The 6,974-nt window shown below is 38.9% G+C and overlaps 1 non-coding gene across 1 annotated transcript; it reads right to left on the bottom strand.

Moving 5' to 3' along the window:
* Window positions 1-1,761: 1,761 nt before the first annotated feature.
* On the bottom strand, window positions 1,762-1,868 carry LOC122092566. The gene has a single exon (XR_006144219.1). It is a non-coding gene; the product is annotated as a small nucleolar RNA R71 (small nucleolar RNA).
* Between the last annotated feature and the right edge of the window lie 5,106 nt (window positions 1,869-6,974).

Below are 6,974 nucleotides of genomic sequence, written 5' to 3' on the forward strand. Positions count from 1 at the left end.
TTCATTCTTCTTCTAGTTTTTTTAGTTGCTCTCTCTCTCCCTCTCTCTCTCTCTTTAGTTCTAGTTCTTCTCTATTTTTGCTTTAATCACTTTTGTAATAGTTTTTTTATGTCAATTAATGCAAGCACTCTTTTATTTTTATTCAGCCTTTTTATGTTTATGATTTATGCAATTGAGTTGTAATTTTTTAAGTTATAGTTCTAGGCTTAGATCTAGGTGACAAGATCACGAGCCGTGGAGCAATATTTTTTTTTTTCAAGTTCAAGCATTGATTCAAGTAAGTAGGCTCCTTCAGTAGTCTTCTCTCCCCCCTCTCATTCCCTCTTCTGACTACCCTTTCTTTCTTAATTTAGGATTTTATTTTCAGTCATTACATTATTGCTATCCCTTTCCCCCAAGGTTCATGGCTAGTGTATGTGTTGGCTTTGCCCCTCCTAGCCATAGAACCATCAATTTATTGCTTTTATTTTAATTGTCTCCTTTTCCCTAAAGCCAAGTAGAGTAACCCTTGTAAGAGTGACTCTCTGGTCAAGTAGGGAAGCTCATATTATGATGCATCCCTTGGGCTAAGTAGAGAACCTACTTGTGAGTCTCTCTCTAGCTTTATCCCCTTTCTTTTACTTTATTTTTATTTCAGCATTTTTTTTCTTTATTATTTTTTTTAATTGCGTGGGTTGTTTATTTTCAGTTATTTATATATTTAATTTTAATTGCGTGGCTTGTGTCTTTAAATTCTTAGATGACGAATGGTTAGGATGTTATTTTAGATATATATGTTTAGGAAGGTAGTTAGAATTAGATCACAACCATTAATAGGTTCACTTTCCCATTATTAAAAGAAAAAAAATAAAGTGGCTGCTCTCCCTGAGTTCGACCCGTAGCTACACTGATCAGTACGCTTGCGGTTACATTTAAAATCTTAAACAAGTTTTTGACGCCGTTGCCGGGGAGACAGTTCCATGTTATTTTTCGCTTTCTTTTGGTAAATCGAAGTGCTTTGTTTGTTTTATTTTGTTTTTCCTTTTCTTTTATTGAATTTCTGAGAAGAGCAACTTGCAATAATAGTTGTATCAGTAGAGGTCGCCATACCTCACAGTATGATAAAGACAGGTTTTGCCCTGTAGCAATACCTCAGGAATTAACCTGAGCAACCCCGGATCCCTATCGATAAGCTCCTAAAAAGCCAAAAAAAAATAAAAAATCATTAAAAAAAAAAGTTTTTCTATCCATTCTTTTGTACTTGTCTTACTTTAGTTGTGGGTAGTTTTCTGTTGCATGAGTGTTAGGTGGGTACGTAATACTAAGAATCGGTTAGAAAGAAGAGATCCAACAAGTAGTGACCCTATACGTTTGCTCTCTTTAAAACCCTTCAATATGGGAGACCAACAGCAAAACCCTTCACCTAAACCTCTGAAAGATAGGTTCTATCCTACTAGAATAGCCCAACCTTCCTGCATAGTTCTACCACAAGCTTAGGGCAATAATTTTGAACTCAAATCTCAATACATCACTATGTTGCCCCACTTCCATGGGTTGACCTCTGAGGATGCATATCTATTTCTAAGGGAATTTGAAGAGGTATGTGTTCTAATTAAGATCCAACAGCTTTCTGATGATGCTGTTAAGCTTAGGTTTATCACTTTTGCATTGAAAGACCAAGCTAAGAAGTGGTTGTATGGGTTACCCACAAATTCCATAACCTCATGGGAACAGTTCACAGTTGTCTTCCTTAAGAAGTTTTTCCCAACTCACAAGACCAATAAGCTTAGAAGTGATATCCTTCAGTTTAGGCAAAAGCCTAGTGAGTCATTTTCCAAACTTATGGAGAGATTCAAGGATCTACTCCAAGAATGCCCTCACCATGGCCTAGACCTATGGCATTTATGTCAAATAATTTATCAGGGTATTGATTACCCAACTAAACAAATGATAGAGTCTATGTGCCCTGAGGGATTCACATCCTTTACAGATGAAGGAAAGGCATGGGAATTCTTACTTGACTTAGCTGACAAAACCCGTGAGTGGGAATCAACCCAAGAGAGTGAAAGAACCATAGGAGGAAAAGGATATTTTGTGGATGGGATAGTAGCCAAGGAAGCCCATTTGGATAGCCTAATCAAGAGAATTGAGGCTATTGTTCCTAGAGAGCCATCATCAGTCAATTTGGTTAAGATTTGTGCTTGGTGCCAATCCCCTGGACATGTCATAGAAGAATGCCCCAACACCTCTAGGGGCACTTCTAATGATAATGTTAATGCTTTATACCAGAATAATCCATATAGTAACACCTACAATCCAGGATGGAGAAATCACCCAAATTTCTCTTGGAATCAGGGCAACCAAGCCTCCAATTTCCATAATCAAGGTCAACCTGGACTCCAAAGGCCTCCCTTTGCACAATAATATTTTTCTCAAAATACTTTTCCTAAGTCAAATGTAGGACCTCAGGCTAGTTTTCCTAGGGCCCCTCTCCTATCATCTTATCAGCAATCCCCTGGGTTTACCAACACTGGAGAGGCAAGTAGAATAAGTGACTTGGAAAAAAATATGGCCCTCCTCATGACAAGCCATCAAAATCTTACGAGAGAACTCACTCAAGTTGTCTCAATTATGCGTGAGAGGGAGAAAGAGAACTTTACCCAGTCAACCAGAGCCTAACCCTAGGCATCATCAGCCTGTTAGTTCACAAACATCAACTAATGCACCACTGAATATAGTACAAGGTCAGACCCAACAAGGGCCCTCTAACCAATGTAATGTTTTTTATGCCCTTAGGAGTGGTAGAGAGTACCAACAGAGCGTTCCTAAATCTTCCTCATCTATTACTCCTGTTAACTCTCCTTCAGTTGAGGACACAAGTGTGCCTCTTGTTCCAGGTTCGTCTGATGAACCTAAAGATTTTTCTGAAACTAAAGATGATTTGGTTGAAGAAACCAAAAATGATTCTTCTGAACAAGGGCAAATCCCTAACAGTCCTTATGTTCATCCTATCCCATTTCCTAATCGCTTGGTACACAAAAAGAAGACTGCTTCCATGGATAAAATTTTAGAAGTCTTCAAAAAGGTAGAAGTGAACATCCCTCTTTTGGATGCCATATCCCAGATCCCCGCCTATGCAAAGGTACTGAAAGATTTGTGTACTCACAAACGTATCACTAGTGTGCCCAAAAAGGCATTCTTGGCAGGTAACATTAGTTCCATAATTACTCAGCCTATAGCAGCCAAGTATAAGGATTCAAGGAGCCCTACCATATCTTGTGTCATAGGCAACACCTACATTGAGCATGCCTTACTTGACCTTGGCGCAAGTGTGAATCTTTTACCTTACCATGTGTACAAGCAACTAGGATTGGGAGAATTGAAAGCCACTGGAACTACTCTTCAGTTGGCAGATAGGTCTGTTAAGATTCCTAAAGGGATGGTTGAGGATGTCTTACTAAAGGTGGGGGAATTTATTTTCCCTGTTGATTTCATTGTGTTAGATACTAAGCCCTTCTCAACCAAGGATGAGATCCCAATAATTCTAGGAAGACCATTCTTGGCTACTAGTAATGCATTAATCAACTGCCGAAATGGTTTCCTAAGATTATCTTTTGGTAACCAAACTGTTGAGTTTAACATGTTTAGGATTGGCAAGCAACCACATATGGAAGAAGAGATCAATATGCTTGAGGATTTTCTGGATTTTTCTGATGATTTAGTTACCAACTTTGATATTGATTTTGATTCAGAATTCAAGAGTGTATGGATGAGTTGGATGATGATAGTGAAAATTTCTTTTCTGAAGTCTTGAGTCTTCACACCTGTGGAGCCCTTAGGACCCCTTTCCAATTCCATTCCCAAACCTTCCATAGTTGAGCCCCCTAAGCTAGATCTTAAGGAGTTGCCATCTAATTTGAGGTATGCTTTCCTAAGGCCTGACCAGACTCTTTCTGTAATAATTTCTTCAAATTTGACTTCTAGCCAGGAAGAGGAGTTACTTAAAGTGTTAAAAGATAATAAGGAAGCCCTAGGTTGGACCATGGCTGATATCAAGGGTATAAGCCCTTCTATTGTGCAACATCATATACATCTTATGGAGGATTCCAAACCATCCACGGAACCCCAAAGAAGAGCTAACCCAGTGATGATGGAAGCTATTAAGAAAGAGATCCTAAAGTGCTTGGATCATGGAATAATTTATCCTATTTCTGACAGCCAATGGGTAAGCCCAGTTCACGTAGTGCCTAAGAAGTCTGGTGTGATTGTAGTTCCCAATGCCAATAATAAATTAATTCCAACTCGTGTCCAATCTGGGTGGAGAGTGTGCATAGACTACAGAAAACTTAATGTGGTAACCTGGAAGGACCACTTCCATTGTCATTCATTGACCAGATGTTAGAGAGGTTAGCTGGACATGAATACTATTGTTTTCTTGATGGATATTCCGGCTATAACCAGATCCCAATTGCTTTAGAGGACCAACATAAGACCACTTTTACATGCCCATATGGAACATTTGCTTACAGGCGTATGCCCTTTGGGCTTTGCAATGCCCCTGCTACGTTCCAACGATGCATGATGAGCATTTTTTCTGACATGGTCGAAAAATTCTTAGAAGTATTTATGGATGACTTTTCAATTCATGGGAATTCCTATTCTGAATGTCTTCATCATCTTTCCCTAGTTTTGAAAAGGTGCATATCTAAGAATTTGGTTTTGAATTGGGAGAAATGTCATTTTATGGTTAAATCTGGTATTGTTTTAGGCCATGTAATATCCAAGGAGGGAATTAAGGTAGATAGAGCCAAAGTGGATTTAATTGATAATTTACCACCTCCTCAATCTGTTAAGGATGTCCGGTCTTTTCTAGGGCATGCAGGCTTCTACAGAAGGTTTATTAAGAACTTTAGTCAGTTAGCCTGACCTCTCACTTCATTACTTGTCAAAGATCAGACTTTTGAGTTTTCCAAAGAGTGCCTAGAATCCTTCAAACAACTTAATAAGGAGTTGACCAATGCACCCATTGTTCAACCACCTGTTTGGACTGAACCTTTTGAACTGATGTGTGATGCTTCAGATTTTGCCATAGGAGCAGTTTTAGGTCAAAGGATTAATAAATTGCCCACTGTCATTTACTATGCTAGTAGGACCTTAAATGATGCACAACTCAATTATACAACCACTGAAAAAGAATTTTTAACGGTTGTGTTTGCATTAGAAAAGTTTCGATCTTACTTAGTTAATTCACATGTGGTGGTCTATACTGATCATTCTGCTCTCAGATACTTAGTTCAGAAGAAGGATGCCAAAGCCCGTCTCATTAGGTGGGTTTTACTTTTGCAAGAGTTTGATTTAGAAATTAGGGATAAAAAAAGAGTTGAAAACCTAGTTGCAGACCATTTATTCCGGCTTCCCAATTCCTTGACTGTCGAATCTCCAGTCAACGAGAACTTTTCAGATGAATAGTTATTTACAGTGTCCAGTGAACCATGGTTTGCTGATATTGTCAACTTCTTAGTTTCAAGTGTGACTCTGGATCACTGGTCCACCCAAGATAAGTATAGATTTCATTCCCAAGTTAAGCACTTTTTCTGGGATGATCCTTATTTGTTTAAGATATGTCCAGATTAGATTATCAGACGATATGTTCTTAATCATGAGCAACATTCTATTCTCTCTTTTTGTCATGATCATGCATGTGGTGGACACTTTGGACCTAAGAAGACTGTCGCAAAGGTTCTCCAATGCGGATTTTATTAGCCCACTCTTTTCAGAGATGCCTTTGATTTTTGTAAAGCTTGTCCCGCCTGCCAGTCTTTTAGCCGAATCAATAAGAGGAACATGATGCCCCTCAACCCTATTTTGGTAGTTGAGATCTTTGATATCTGGGGCATCAATTTTATGGGACCATTCCCTAATTCCTTTGGGAATTTGTACATACTTTTGGCCGTTGATTATGTTTCTAAATGGATAGAGGCCATACCTTGTAAAACTAATGACCACAAAGTAGTGGTCCAGTTTCTAAAAGAGAACATTTTTTCTCGCTTTGGTGCACCACGTGCAATAATTAGTGATAGGGGTACTAATTTTTGTAATCGGCCTTTTGAGACCCTAATGAAAAAGTATGGGATCACCCATAAGTTATCTATCCCTTATCACTCCCAAAATAGTGGCCAAGTGGAGGTGTCTAATAGGCAGATCAAACAAATCTTGGAGAAAACTATTAATCCCAATCGTAAGGATTGGTCCCTCAGGCTCATTGATGCCTTGTGGGCCCATCGGACTGCATTCAAGATCGAACTTGGTCAGTCTCTCTACCGTTTGGTGTATAGGAAAGCTTGTCATTTACCAGTTGAGTTGGAGCATAAGGCCTTTTGGGCCATCAAGAAGCTCAACTTTGATTTTTTCGATGCGGGAATTCATCATAGGCTCCAACTATCTGAGTTTGAGGAACTTAGGAATGAAGCCTATGAAAGTTCTAGGATCTACAAGGAAAATACCAAAGCTTTCCATGATAAGCACATTCTGCGTAAATCTTTTACAATTGGTGATAAGGTCTTATTGTACAACTCTCGATTGCATCTTTTCCCTGGTAAGCTTAAATCCCGATGGGATGGCCTATTTATTATCCATAATGTATATCCCCATGGGGCTGTGGAGATTTTGAATCCAGGAACAGGGGTAATTTCGAAGGTTAATGGTCAGCGTTTTAAACCATTCCTCGAGTTTCCTAATACTAGTAGTGAAGAGGTCATGGATCTCCATGAACCTCTTTACACTGATGACTAGCTTTTAATCAGGTATGACCCCCTTGCATTGTCTTTGTTTTTAATTCTTTCCATGCATTGAGGACATTGCATGACTTAAGTGTGGGGGAGGGAAACCAGTTTCTGCTTTTTCCACTTTGTTTTATTTGTTTTTTTTTTGAGCTTGCTAAAGGATGAAGTCCTACTTTGGCTTTTGGCTAATGATCATACCATTCGGTTGCTTGA

Source organism: Macadamia integrifolia, chromosome 10 (genome assembly GCF_013358625.1).
Source record: "Macadamia integrifolia cultivar HAES 741 chromosome 10, SCU_Mint_v3, whole genome shotgun sequence".
Classification (NCBI taxonomy): Eukaryota; Viridiplantae; Streptophyta; class Magnoliopsida; order Proteales; family Proteaceae; genus Macadamia; species Macadamia integrifolia.